General features: G+C 43.8%; 1 protein-coding gene across 8 annotated transcripts in view; it reads right to left on the minus strand.

The window, feature by feature from the left end:
- qtc (GRIP domain-containing protein quick-to-court) overlaps positions 1-15,432 on the minus strand; it is a 138,143-nt gene that overhangs the window by 11,636 nt on the left and 111,075 nt on the right. The window lies entirely within an intron of this gene.

A 15,432-nucleotide genomic window follows, 5' to 3' on the forward strand; every position in this document is an offset into this window, starting at 1 on the left:
ATATGGCAAACTTGCAGTAGTTCACGTGCAGTTTGATATTTGCTTTTGACTAGAATTCTTGCACCATCAAAATGCAGCAAACACCTGCAATGCTTAACGAAGCTCACATCTTCGTCGTTCTCTAAATTTCTTTCATGCTCCCTCAACCGATTGTTGACACATCTGCCAGATTGGTCAACAAAGGCTTTCCTACACAACAGTGGAATTTCATATACCACTCCTGACTGGCACTCTAAATGAGGCTTGGTATGCTTTTTTCCCGCATCCAGCTTTCGTGGACTCCTTACCGGAGATACGAGGGCACAGTTGGCCGAGCTTTATTGGAGCTGAAAAAACTAGCGGCACCCCAAACCTGTTCGCAACTTTCTTCAAGTTAAGTGAGACTGTGTGCAGGTAGGGGGCAACTTCCAGATGCAAGGTGCACTCACCTTTTCTCGTCTTCATGATTGTAGCGCTCTTCTTTAGCTTTTTCAGAAAGGTCTCGGCAACAGCCGTCATGACAGATTGAGGGTAGCCCAAGTCTAAAATTCTTGCCAATTGGCCATCAAAGCTGGTCTGCATTTTATGTTCGCATGATTTATCTAGTGCAGATTCGAGGTACAACTTCACTATGCTTCTTTTAATTATTTCAGTGAGCAGATTCATAAGGTAATATAGTCGTTTCTGCACACGTGGGGCGTAGCCCCAACACACATGCTTCCCACCAAACTTGATACGAATATCTAAAGGAAAAAGATTCTCGTTTGGAACTTTGCAAGTGAAGGTCGTTTAAAAGCATCTAAAATTCTGTCAACAATAGCGCAGTAGTTTAAAGGGCTACAAGATAAAAAATTCATCAACATATATCAGTACACTTTTGTGACCTCGTCTGGCTTAAAAACAAAAGCTAAAATCAGGTCAATACTGGCTAAAAAAATATCATTTGAAATGGACCCAATACATATTCCTTTGGTTTGTAAGTAGTGCTGGTTGTTAAAAGCGATAAAAGTTCCTTGAAGGTAAATTAACAGACATACCAGCTGAATTCTGGAAAGGGACAATGCCACTGTTGTCAGCGCACTGTTTCAGTGATGTGAATGACTCCTGGTGGGGTATCGAATAATATAAATCTTCAACGTCCAAAGAGAACTCGAAATCAATGTTGTGGTCGGTCATCAGGGAATCAACCATTTCATTAGAATTCTTTATAAGAAAGGGTCATTAACAGTGAGAACTCGCAAAAACCTCTGCAGGATCTGACTAACAAGCAAATGCCATGTTCCATTCTTACTAATAGTTTGAAATGTTACGCCTTGGCCCTGAAAATATTTTCAAAGTATTGCCTTTACAATTGATTATCTGCTTGGACATTTTTCATTTACAACGTCTTTACAAAAATTGCCTACTTTCTTTTTACTATTGTGGATGGCTTTTCTTCAGGATAAAGTTTTTTTGCATAGCCTGAAAGGCTTTTTTTGTGGAAAAAGACTTTTGGTAAAACAACAAACTTTCCATTTTTGTTGGCCTGTAGAAGTGAGAGCCAAAAATGAAAAGCAAGGAATGTTCACCACATTTTGATGGCATTAATACTAAAGGCATAAAGCTACGCAGGAGACAGGACACAGAAAAGAGGCAGACAGGATGAGCGTGTCTCCTGCATAGTTTTATGCCTGTAGTATATAACGCCTTACCACCTAGCCCCTCATCACAAACTCCTAGAATTTTGATGATGCAAGGACTCTAGGCAGAAGCAAAGATAAAACCATAAGTGAAGCTTTATATGACCTTTTTTTCTGCCACTCAATAAGACGTGTCACATGTTCTATGTTGACGGTGGCACGTGACCTTCTTTTCTTCTTTCCTGTGCGCACCATCCACGGTGGAACTTTTATATTTCCCATGCGTTGGCGAAATAAAATCAGTTGTGAGTGCAGCAATTTCCCGTGTTGCGTTGCGCATTTTTCTTTCCTTTGAATTCGTCCTTTTTTCGCACTGCTATGTGGAAGCTAAGAAACCAACTTGCCCTAAAGCTCATTTTACTAAAGCATATTTTTGTCTATCTGTCTTGTGCAGATGTCTATGCTTTCCGATGAGCTGTTCTCCATTAACAAATGGCCAATTATCTAGTTGAAACTGCACTATTACTGATATTGTTATGAGTGGAGGCATTCACAAAGAATGGGGCTGAGTTAGAACTTCCGCGTCAGCAACAGTTCTCTCAGGTTTTTGAGCATGAGAGAGAGAGACAGCCAAAAGAGCATCATCTTCTTTGAGAGTACTTAACACCTCTACATCTTTGTAGCCATTACAATATATTTCATTTTGATATAAAAAAGCTGCTGCTGGAAGCTCGGAATAAATGGTGTGCAAGAAAAACGCTAAATAAGTGCTGCTTGCTTCCAGACTGCCACGAGAAAAGGAGAAGAAGGTGACAAATTTGAGATGTAAAAGCAAACTGGTTAGCCACTGTCCAATGCAGCTGCCAGATGTGCTACTTGTCACGATGGAACCCTTCACAGAGGTGCCTCATTAGTGTATATAGCCTTAAAGTGGAAGAGGAGGCTGTAGTGGAAGGACTCCATTCAACATGAGCTCAAATGACTACGGCAACTACTGCTTGCTTGTCGCACAAGCACCTTTAGGATAAGAACTCAAGAAAACAGTGATGACTATGCAGGCTAGAGCACCAAAATAAATGACACACTGGCATACTGACCCCTGCAGAACGTGCAGAGAAACCAAACTTCTGGGCTGCTAGCAGCAGCAACAAGTGAGCCCTTTATAAACGCTGCACAATGTTGTAATCATTACTTGGAGCTATCGAGCTTACCTATACTGCGACACTCAGTGCCGTGTCCACTGGTGACAGCTCGTGTCCACCACTTGGCAATGATGCTACAATTATGCAGTGAGCCATGCTAGAAACCAGTTCTGCATTGCTGCCCCTAGCACAATAATGCAGAAATACGTAGGATTGATATGGTTTCATCGAGCCATAATCTCAAACCTACTGGGGCTGGCGCTTGTTGCAAGCTACGAATTACAAACGTACCTATCCATGGGGTTATGGAATCCTGACAAAGTGCTGCTCACTTACATAACATTTGAGGAGTCAAGCCATAGTAAATGCATGCAATTCAGTTAGGCCAATCAGTATAAGTACATGACTATAGTCGTCCCTTTCAATTAAATTTATTGCCTCCTAATTAACATACTGCTAACAATCACACTATAGGGAAGTGCACCTGAAGTTTGATCCCACTACACCAGTGCCGCCTCTTTCCCCTGGCGGTCATTTCTGTACTACTGCCCGAAAACGTCACCAGCGAAGCGCGTTCAATCACCCATGTCTTGACTCATACGCGTGCTGCTCGCGCCGCTGGCACCCTCTCCTTATTGTGTGCACTCGCAGTCTTACTCGCAAATGCACAAAAGAGATGTTGCTGGTCGCTGGCTGGCATTTCATGACATTCAGAGAGGGAAGAAAGTCATGGGGTATGGAACGGCTCCTTTTCATTCTTTTTATTAACAGCAGCATGCTTGCAGTGTCACTAAATGCCAGCCTTGGAAGTACATATGCCAGTCCATAAATCATCCTGAACGGCTTCCAACTTGATCAGATTTATATACTATTGAAAAAGTATGGCATCATTTATTGTAGACGCATTCATTTACCCAACTTTTCTACGGAATCATTTAATTAGGAATTTCTCTATTATTGTTACTTACTGTTCATGTGGCCGAATGCAATTTTGAAAAAAAAAAAAAAAGAAAAGCTAAAAATCAAAATGTCTGCTTCCACATCAATGAGCATTTGCATATGAGCGAAGGCTCTGCAAATAGCTTATTTTGGGGACATGCCTGCACTGCGATAGCATTAAATAAATAAACAACCGCTTATCTCTACAGTACTTATTAAACAAGGTTACAATATTTTTCTGTTAACATAAGCGAGCAGCTGGTAGGTGTATTCGGTGGACGGCCTCCTTTTTCTCTTCAGTCTCGCATGTAGCTTTAGGACTCTTATTTTATGTTAAAATAAAAATAATTTTCAATCTTATTCGCACAAAAAAATGTGCCCAAGCCGTGCAGGAAGGTTTTGAGACTGAATTTTCTAGACGCAGGTCGCATTTTGATGGATTGATGAATATATAGTGCAATGTGTAACTTTGAAGGACATTTTTTTTTATTGTTTGCCGCTCTTTTCGATTCTGCTTAACTGTTTATGCCCATTTCCCTGATTAAAAGTAATCGTGATACTGCACATACATCTTCGGTCTTTCAACCGAAATGTTTTGAAAGAAATCCTGCACTGCATTTGTGCGCCTTGTTTTATAAAGTCCACATTAGTACTTTCTGTCGACATTCATGTGGCTTCATCATTGGTCCACATTTATATTTCCCGGATATATTCGCACAAAAAAATGTCAAAATCGAAACTATTCGGTCAGTGAAATTGTGTATACTGGACTAAAGATGACTATGTCAAAAAAGTAGTTACTTCTAATTCCACATCGTAAATGATGGACGACTTCAATGCCAAGGTAGGGAAAAAACAGGCAGGAGACCAGGAAGTAGGTGACTATGGCATTGGTTCTAGGAATAGCAGGGGGGAGTTACTAGTTGAGTTTGCAGAGCGCAATAACTTAAGAATCATGAATACCTTCTTCAGCAAACGGAAGAACCGGAAATGGACATGGAAAAGTCCTAACGGGGAGACTAAAAACGAAATCGACTTCATAATGTGTTCAACCCCCGCCATTATTCAAGATGTAGAGGTAATCGGGAAAGTGCGATGCAGAGACCACAGGATGGTGAGGTCCCGAATTAGCCTAAATCTGAAGAAGGAACGCAACAGATTAGTAAGAAAGAAACCCATCAACGAATTAGCGGTGAGGGGGAGGGCAGAAGAGTTCAGGATCTCGCTACAGAATAGGTATTCAGCTCTAACTGAGGATGGCGACATTACCCTAGAGGCAAGGAACAATAATTTCAGAGATATCATTACTGAGTGCCCGGTAGAAGTAGGCGGTAGGATAGTTAGAGAGGATACCGGTAAGCTGTCTAAGGAGACGAAAGATTTGATTAAGAAACGCCAGAGTATGAAAGCTTCCAATCCAACAGACCAGATTGAATTGGCCGAGATATCAAAGCTAATCAATAAGCGCAAGGTGGCCGATATAAGGAAGTATAACATGGAGAAAACTGAGCATGCTGTAAAGAACGGGGGAAGCCTTAAAGCGGTAAAGAAGAAAATGGGCATAGGCAAAAACCAAATGTATGCGATTAGGGACAAGGCGGGCAACGTCATCACTAATATGGAAAAGATAGTCAAAGTAGCCGAGGAGTTCTATACAGATCTCTACAGTAGCCAAAATAGTCAGGACCGTAATGAGATTGGCGATAGGGAAAAACAGTCAGACGTTCCACCAGTGACGAAGCTTGAGGTCAAGAAAGCACTAGAAACTATGAAAAGGGGGAAATCAGCTGGAGAGGATCAGATAACTACAGATTTGCTGAAGGACGGGGGGGATATCGTGCTAGAAAAACTGGCCACCCTGTATACGCAGTGCCTGGTGTCATCGACGGTACCGGAACCATGGAAGAATGCAAACATTATCCTCATTCACAAGAAAGGGGACTCTAAGGACCTTAAAAATTACAGATCAATCAGCTTACTGTCTGTTACGTATAAGGTATTTACTAAGGTAATCGCTAATAGAATCAGGACAACCTTAGACTGCAATCAAGCAAAGTATCAAGCAGGGTTTCGGAAACGGTACTCTACTATCGATCATATCCATACCATCAATCAGGTGATAGAAAAATGCTCGGAATATAACCAGCCCTTATACATAGCATTCATTGATTACGAAAAAGCATTTGACTCAGTTGAAACCTCGGCGGTGATGCAAGCATTACGAAATCAGGGGGTAGACGAGCCCTACGTGAAAGTGCTGGAAGATATATATAGTGGCTGCACAGCAACCATAGTTCTGCATAAAGAAAGTAATAAAATTCCCATAAAGAAAGGTGTTAGGCAAGGAGACACAATCTCCCCAGTACTATTCACAGCTTGTTTAGAGGAAGTATTCAGAGACTTGGAATGGGAGCAGTTAGGGATAAGGGTAGATGGAGAATACCTCAGTAATCTGCGATTTGCTGATGACATTGCCTTGCTAAGCAACTCGGGGGATGAACTGCAAATAATGATTGATGACCTAGACAGGAAAAGTAGAAAGGTAGGCTTGAAAATCAATATGCAGAAGACTAAGGTAATGTTCAACAGCCTCGGGAAGGAACAGCAGTTTACATTAGGTAGCGAAATACTGGAAGTAGTAGGCGAATATGTCTACTTAGGACAGGTAGTAACCGCAGATCCGGACCATGAAAAGGAAATAACAAGAAGAATAAGATTGGGATGGAGCGCATTTGGCAAGCACTCGCAGATTATGACTAGCAGCGTACCGGTATCGCTAAAGAGGAAAGTATACAACAGTTGCATCTTGCCTGTACTCACCTATGGGGCTGAAACGTGGAGGCTAACCAAGAGAGTTCTACTTAAGTTGAGGACAACCCAGAGGGCTATGGAACGAAAAATGGTAGGGGTAACATTAAGATATCGTGCAGAGTCGGTCAGAGAAATAACCAAAGTTACCGACATTCTAGTAGAAATTAAGAAGAAGCAATGGACATGGGCAGGACATGTAGGGCGAAGAGAGGATAACCGATGGTCGCTGAGGGTAACAAACTGGATTCCAATGGAAGGAAAGCGTAGCAGGGGGCGGCAGAAAGTTAGGTGGGCGGATGAGATTAAGAAGTTCGCAGAAGAACGGAAATCTGAGCTAGTTGGTGCATTGCAAGATCAAAAAACAGCGCGGCTACTTGGGACAAAGAGAGAGGAGAATAACGGACAAGCGCTGACTAACAACTGAAGTTTATTCGAAAAAAAGCACAGGTAATAATACACTTTTTTTCTCAAGAACCAGGACGCATGCGCTCCCAAACAAGCATCAGTCTAATCATGGGAATCCAAATATACAATCTCAGTGTCATGCAGAAGCACCGATGGCGTGCTCACGCAACTACCCCCTTTTCTATGGATGTGATAGGCTTCCGATAACTCCCTGGTTAGCTGATCCTTATGCCTGTAGATTACATTAGTGTTGTTAAAAAGAGGTGTGCATAGTTTTTTATCAGGATATCTCGGATCATTATTTAAAGGGCAGTCCCTGTAGTGCAGGGCAAGGTTCGAAGATGGGGCATTTTTCAAAGATGCCTTATGTTGGCGTAGACGGGTGTTGATACATTTACCTGTTTGGCCTATATACCTCTTTCCGCAAGAAAATTCAATGTCATACACCACGCCTTCAGCACATGGTACGAACTTAACCTGGTGATTTATTTTGCACGACCTCCTCTCGCTTATTTTTTGTTGATTCTTCATTCTTCTGTCCACTATGGCACATATCTTGGCAAGTTTTTTGGGGGCTGAAAATACTACATCAACACCATATCTTGATCCTATGTTCCTTAACCTATGCGACAACCGGTGTACGTACGGGATGACTGCGTACTTCTTTCTACTGCCCTGCTCCTGTGGCTGAGAGCTATCTACCGACTTTAGTTTTCTTAAAATTTTTTACAGGCAAGCGAGATTACCTGATCCGGATATGCCGCCAATCTTAATCTGTCAATCTGCTGTCCAAAACTACCAATCATTTCATGCTCACACGATTTCGAAAGGGCAGACCCCAAGCACGCGACAGCTATACCACATTTTACCAATTTTGGGTGGGCTGATTTGTAATTAAGTAACGGCTTCTCCGAAGGCTAACGGAAAGCCCAGCATACATGATCTAACTTTAATACTAACCTTAAATCTAAAAATTGCAACTCCTTGGCGCTCGGTACCTCGAAAGTAAACTTCAAACCCTGCCCGCAACTATCAAAGACCCTCAAAATTTCACCAACCTGCCCCATCAAGTCCCCCGGCACAAAAATTAAATAATCATCAACATACCTAAAAACCTGTTTTACACCTACCCCCAAGCTACTTTTTATTGCCCTATCCACATAGCAAAGAAAAATATTACTTAGTATGGGTGCTACTTTTGAACCAATGCACACCCCCGCTTTTTGAGCATACAGTTCACCCTCCCATTCCACAAAAGTCGACTGCAAATAAAACATTAGCAGTTCCAAAAAAGATTCAACAGACACCCCACAAGCCGAAATAAACTCTTCTTCATCATTATCAATCGTTATACAATTTCTAACATACTGCGGGAGCCTATCCTGAGGAAGAGAATAAAACAAATCTTGGACGTCAATGCTGAACATTCCACTTGAACCAGGGTTATGACACTGCAAATGCTCTACAATGGCCACTGAATTAGAAACCAAAAAAGGGCCATCAACTACAAGCGTGTCCAAACATTTCTGCAAGAAACCCGATACGGAGTGTTGCCAGGAGGCGCGTTCCGTAACTTGTTGTTGTGCCAGGGAATATTTTCACAGAAAAAGCAGGGGCTGCCGTCGCAAAAAACTTCAAAAAAGTCCGACTTAACATTAACAGGCAAAAGAGTGAAGCTTTGAGGTTATTGCAGGAAATGAATTTGGAACGCCTTCGGGAGTCTGTTAACAAGTCAGAGAGAAACTGTTTAGAAATTTTCTTTTCTGCCAAAACCAACAAGCCGGGAATTCCTTTCAGATGCATAGTTACGGAACGCGCCTCCTGGCAACACTCCGTATCGGGTTTCTTGCAGAAATGTTTGGACACGCTTATAGTTGATGACCCTTTTTTGGTTTCTAATTCAGTGGCCATTGTAGAGTATTTGCAGTATCATAACCCTGGTTCAAGTGGAATGTTCAGCATTGACGTCCAAGATTTGTTTTATTCTCTTCCTCAGGATAGGCTCCTGCAGTATGTTAGAAATTGTATAACGATTGATAATGATGAAGAAGAGTTTATTTCGGCTTGTGGGGTGTCTGTTGAATCTTTTTTGGAACTGTTAATGTTTTATTTGCAGTCGACTTTTGTGGAATGGGAGGGTGAACTGTACTCAAAAAGCGGGGGTGTGCATTGGTTCAAAAGTAGCACCCGTACTAAGTAATATTTTTCTTTGCTATGTGGATAGGGCAATAAAAAGTAGCTTGGGGGTATGTGTAAAACAGGTTTTTAGGTATGTTGATGATTATTTAATTTTTTGTGCAGGGGGACTTAATGGGGCAGGTTGGTGAAATTTTGAGGGTCTTTGATAGCTGCGGGCAGGGTTTGAAGTTTACTTTCGAGGTACCGAGCGCCAAGGAGCTGCAATTTTTAGATTTAAGGTTAGTATTAAAGTTAGATCATATATGCTGGGCTTTCCGGCAGCGTTCGGAGAAGCCGTTACTTAGTTACAAATCAGCCCACTCAAAACTGGTAAAATGTGGTATAGCTGTCGCGTGCTTGGGGTCTGCCCTTTCGAAATCGTGTGAGCATGAAATGATTAGTAGTTTTGGACAGCAGATTGACAGATTAAGATTGGCGGCATATCCGGATCAGGTAATCTCGCTTGCCTGTAAAAAAATTTTAAGAAAACTAAAGTCGGTAGATAGCTCTCAGCCACAGGAGCAGGGCAGTAGAAAGAAGTACGCAGTCATCCCGTACGTACACCGGTTGTCGCATAGGTTAAGGAACATAGGATCAAGATATGGTGTTGATGTAGCATATTCAGCCCCCAAAAAACTTGCCAAGATATGTGCCATAGTGGACAGAAGAATGAAGAATCAACAAAAAATAAGCGAGAGGAGGTCGTGTAAAATAAATCACCAGGTTAAGTTCGTACCATGTGCTGAAGGCGTGGTGTATGACATTGAATTTTCTTGCGGAAAGAGGTATATAGGCCAAACAGGTAAATGTATCAACACCCGTCTACGCCAACATAAGGCATCTTTGAAAAATGCCCCATCTTCGAACCTTGCCCTGCACTACAGGGACTGCCCTTTAAATAATGATCCGAGATATCCTGATAAAAAACTATGCACACCTCTTTTTAACAACACTAATGTAATCTACAGGCATAAGGATCAACTAACCAGGGAGTTACCGGAAGCCTATCACATCCATGGAAAAGGGGATAGTTGCGTGAGCACGCCATCGGTGCTTCTGCATGACACTGAGATTGTATATTTGGATTCCCATGATTAGACTGATGCTTGTTTGGGAGCGCATGCGTCCTGGTTCTTGAGAAAAAAAGTGTATATTACCTGTGCTTTTTTTCGAATAAACTTCAGTTGTTAGTCAGCGCTTGTCCGTTATTCTCCTCTCTGTTTGTCCCAAGTAGCCGCGCTGTTTTTTGATCTTAAGAAGTTCGCAGGGGTCAAGTGGATGCAGCTAGCACAGAACCGGGTTAAGTGGAGAAATATGGGAGAGGCCTTCGTCCTGCAGTGGGTATAATCAGGCTGATGATGATGATAGGCTTACCATCTATCTCATAATCGAGAGTAGACGTTTTTATTCTTATTTGTCACTCTCATGTGCATAGTCTTACTGTTGTTTATTTTCATTTTCCACTTGGCGCACCAGTCAATAATAGTTTGTAAGGCGGTCTGTAATGCAGTCTGGTCGTTGCGGCTGGATACTTTGGTGTAAATTAAGCAGTCATCTGCAAAAAGTCCAACTTCGATATTGGAGCCAATCCTGTCAACAATATCATTTATATAACTGAGGAAAAGGACAGGGCCTAGCACTGATCCCTGAGGAACGCTCGAAGTTACAAGTAAAACACCGGATTTTGCAACCATTTACCTCCACAAACTGTGTCCTTACTAAGTATGATTGTATCCATTTGATAATTTTATTGTTCACACGAAGATTGAGCAGTTTAAGAAGCAAATCAGTGTGTGGAACACGGTCGAACGCCTTGGAAAAATCGAGGCAGATAGCATCTAGCTGACCTTTCTCATTACGCACACTAGTAAAATCATGTATAGTTTCGGTGAGTTGTGTAACTGTTGACAGTTTCTGACGGAATCCATGTTGATTAGGTACAAAATATTTGCATTCTCAAAGTAATTAAACAAGCTTTTTGATATAACATGTTCCATAATCTTGCAGCATGCAGAAGTAATTGAAATAGGCCTATAGTTTTCGATACGGTGTTTGTCACCAGACTTGAGAACAGGAATTACCCTGGCGGTTAGCCAATCAGATGGTAATTGGTGCTGCTCCAGGGATGCAGTGAAAATGATATAGAGATACTTGGACATCCACTCCACATACCATTTTAAGAATTCATTTGGAATACGATCAGGACCAGCCGATTTCTTTACATCTAGGTTGAGCAGTAGGCCAAATATTCCCTCCTCTGTAAAAACAATATCTGGCATACACGGCTCCTCAGTGCGCTTCGCGTCAAGGTTAATTGAGAGTGGTTCCGGCGGAGAAAACACAGAATGAAAATATTCATTATAAAGCTGAGCAATTTCCATAACTGCATGGCCATCAACATTTACATACTGCAGTCTCTCGTGCGATGGAGCAAGGTGACGCCAAAATCGCCGTGGGGAATCTTTCATAAATTTGGTTAGTGTTTGCGAGTAAAAATGTTCTTTTGCTGTCAGGAGCGCACGCTTAAGAGCTTCTTACTGTCTTGGTTCGTTTTGGCAGCAGCAATTTCCTATCATCATGTCGTAGTCTATCACCAATTCTAGGCTACTGTGGCTGCTGCTGCAATCACACATTTGGGGGCCTCGGATCCGTCAGGATTTTGCGACGTATCCCAGAGAAAAAAATGCGTGTCCATCGGACTTAAACACCACTGATCGGGTCCGTCTGTTGTATCCCTGAAAAATATTTCCCGGGTCCATCCGGCTTTTCCATCCGGCTTTTCCTGGTTCGATTTATCACGCCACGCTTGGGGCGGGCGTCATGATCGCAGCAGCTGACCGCGTGCTTTCGCCGATTCATACATGCAAGGATAAACGATAAAAAATAAATAAATAAATAAACATCCCCGCCATAAAAAAAAAAAAAAAAAAAGAAAAAAAAACCTGCCGCTTCTTAACGTTTGCAGCCGCCATATCTTACGATACGCCGCGCGTACAGCACAACGATAAGAAAGAATGACTTACGCAAAAAAAAAAAATAAATCTAGAGAGAGCTGCGGCTTCTTAACATCCGCAGGCGCCATAGCCACGTCAGCCGCCACACGCAGAGGGTTCGCAACACGCTGGAGAAAGCGTCCGACGTCTGTCTGAAAACGGGCTGAGCTGACTTGGCACATGCGTTGAGCGTGCTGAAGGAGAGAGATAGCTCGGCAAAAGAATGGGCACACCCACGCACATGACTTGCAAACGTCATGTGTTGGCACGCGGGAAACAATAACTGCAGATGCGCGCGCCTTTGGGGAATGGTCACGGCGCTGTCCAGAACTGTCCCCTCTCATTCCTTCCCCGCGTGGCTTGAAAACGTCACGCGGCCAAGCGTGATGCGATCGTCTTTGGGGAAGGCACACTTTCCAGTGCGTGGTACGGAGTTCGATATATCGAACGACCGGTGAAATTGAGTTCGATATATGACGCGGCTTTCCTATACTTTTACATGGGATTTTCAAGGGGATATTTCGTGACTTCGATATAACCAAAATTCGATATAACTGGGTTCGACATTTTCATCATTTTCATCATAGAGGTTGCAATCCCTGCCATAGCACAAAGATGCTACGCAGTATTATGGCAGCCCGGGTAAAGACGGTGCCAGATGCCTGAGTTTGAGAGGATGCATGAGTGTTATAGTCTGGTCTATAAGCTGGTCAAAAAGTTTGGTTTGTTTATAGGGTTTAATGCCTCAAAGCGACCTAGGGCTAGAGGCACACCATAAAGGACGGCTCCGGAAATTTTCGACCACCTGGAGTTCTTTAACATGCACTGACATCGCACAGTACATGGGCCCCTTGTTTTCAGCCTCCATCGAAAAGTGACTGCTGTGGCCAGGATCCGAACCTGCTTCCTTGGGTTCAGCAGTCAAAAAGTGTGACTATTGTGAAGCTATGCTGATAGCTAATTCATTGCAGAGGTATTCTAAAGACATTTAAACGGAGATCGCGAGGGCTCCATTCAACTTGCTCTCCCTGGTGACCCTCTACAGTAAGATAGCACTACGAAATGGGGGTAATCTGGTCGGCATCACCCTGTCTACCATACCCAGTGGTCATGAGTGTTTGCGACTAATAACACATGACACACATGTGTCACATGTCTTCTCTTGTGTCCCTGTTTCTTTTGCACTGCGCCTTTCTGAAGATAAATCACTGACTAAGCCGCACCAAATTATTACAGTAAAAGCTCGTTAATTTGAATTCCACGGGTCTGCTAAGCCTTCTGCTTCTTTTTTTTGAAGGCTACAGTTGTCACCCTGCCTTCTAGTGTGTGAATATGATGCAGGGTGTCTTCTTCCGCCATTTTGAAGCTGAAGAAAAGGCATGTGATATTCAATGCTTGCATTACTTGTGCTGTGGACGGATGCAAGGGTGCCTCTTCCTCTCTGTCGTTCTCATTTTCTGCCTCTTCTGGGACAGGCTACTCACCCACAACTTGAGCAATAATGGCCTCATCAGTAAGGGTGTCGCACTCTGCTGCACCGCTGTCCACCTCAACGCAGTCAGCCAAACTGACGTCCTCAAGTGCAGCACACCTCGCCGCAGGCAGGGGTTCACGACTCCTGTTATCGCCACTTTCCTACATGCTGTCAGCATCCCAGAGGCAGTTCGTTACTGTGGACACCCAATCCTGCACCACCATGTGCATTGCTGTAAGCAACGTCATGCTGCAGCTCTTCTGGTTGCCCACAAAATCATACGCTCAGAATGTTTTTGAACCATTGGCTGCAGGGCCACAGTCGTGTTGGCAGGCAGAAAGACCAACTTCGTGGCTTTCAGCTCGCCATCGATTTTGTGTGCCGAGAAAGTGTTGTCGACGAGTAGAACTTTCCTTTTGCCATCCATCCACCGAGCAAACCTGAGCAGCCACTTTTTGAATAACTCGCCAGTCATCCATGCCTGATGTGGGCAGTGATTTAATGTTCTTAAAACACCAGGGCGTATGTGCCTTCCAGATTACAAAAAGTGGGACCTTCTCCATCTCAGTCGTATTTGCAGCATCCAAAAAGGTAATGCATTATTTGCTCTATTTACCACCAGCACAGCTGTCCCCTTTGAACATGGTTGTTATGTCCAGCTGGAGCTTGTAAAAACAGAGCTGTCTCACACGTGTTAAATACATCCTGCGGTGAGTAACTGTCACGGTAGTGTTGTAAGGCAGCTCTTTGCCATGCTGCGCAGGTTTCTGCGCCTACCCTCCTTCTCTTCACCACACAACACGTGCAAGACGAGATCATGCCTGTCCCTGAAGTGGTGAAACCATCCTTCGGAGGCTACAAAATCTTGCGCATTTATAGCCTTAGCCATAATAATCAGGCCGCTCAGTGGCATACCTGCGGTTCTCATTTCTTTTAATCATGTGATAACAGTGGTCTTAACTTGGGGATACTTAGATAACTGTAGCCTTTTTTTTGCTGCTGCTAGCGACATCTGTTTCGTAAGCATCCTCAATGGTTTTCCTGTTGAGGATGCCGTGGACTGCTGCAGCTGAGGCTCTAAGGGAGCACTTCAGGTGAGGGTCAAAGGAAGTACCTTTGCAAGACAAACAGAACCACCTTTGCAGGCTGCGAGGTTCGAAACTGGGTTTGGGCCCACTGCGGAGGAGGGGCGCGCAGCGGGGTTTACGGAGCTTCTCCCAAACGCACACCCCTGTTGCAGAAGTTTGCAGCCCAACGCGCTGGGCAGAGGAGCAGTATCGCTCCCGAGAAGCGGCGCTGCGCCCGCCGGCGCTGCCTGGTGACGTAGCTATAAAGAGTGAGGAGGCTTGTTCTCTTCCCCTCATCCCGCGGTTGATATCGCACATCTTCGCTCTCAGCCGTGGGATGAGGGGAAGAAAACAAGCCCCCTCACTCTTTATAGCTACGTCACCAGGCAGCGCCGGCGGGCGCAACGCCGCCTCTCGGGAGCGATACTGCTCCTCCGCCCGGCGCGGTGGGCTGCAAGCTTCTGCAACAGACGGTACATCGACAACGTGCTTAGCGGAATCTCATGCTTTTTTGCAATTTTTAATTTAGTTGCCGTCCCTTCATCCAATTCACATAAAATCGCTACTTTCTGCTTCACTATCCTTTCTGCGAGAACACATCTAGCAGACTCATGGCAAGCAGCGTGCAAAACTAGTGTGCACAAGAATAATGTGGCCTGACACACTGGACGCTGCAAAAAGGAACCAGTTGGCAAGTGATCCAGCTTGCCTCGTCTCCCAACACGATGCCGCTGACAAGGCACGATGGTCCTGTCGGTTAGTCGTGAAAGCTTCCAATAATAGTTTTCTCAGACAATGCTTGGCAGTGAGCAGTTCAAATTATGG

Source organism: Amblyomma maculatum, chromosome 1 (assembly GCF_055883805.1).
Source record: "Amblyomma maculatum isolate TAMU_Amacu chromosome 1, ASM5588380v1, whole genome shotgun sequence".
Classification (NCBI taxonomy): Eukaryota; Metazoa; Arthropoda; class Arachnida; order Ixodida; family Ixodidae; genus Amblyomma; species Amblyomma maculatum.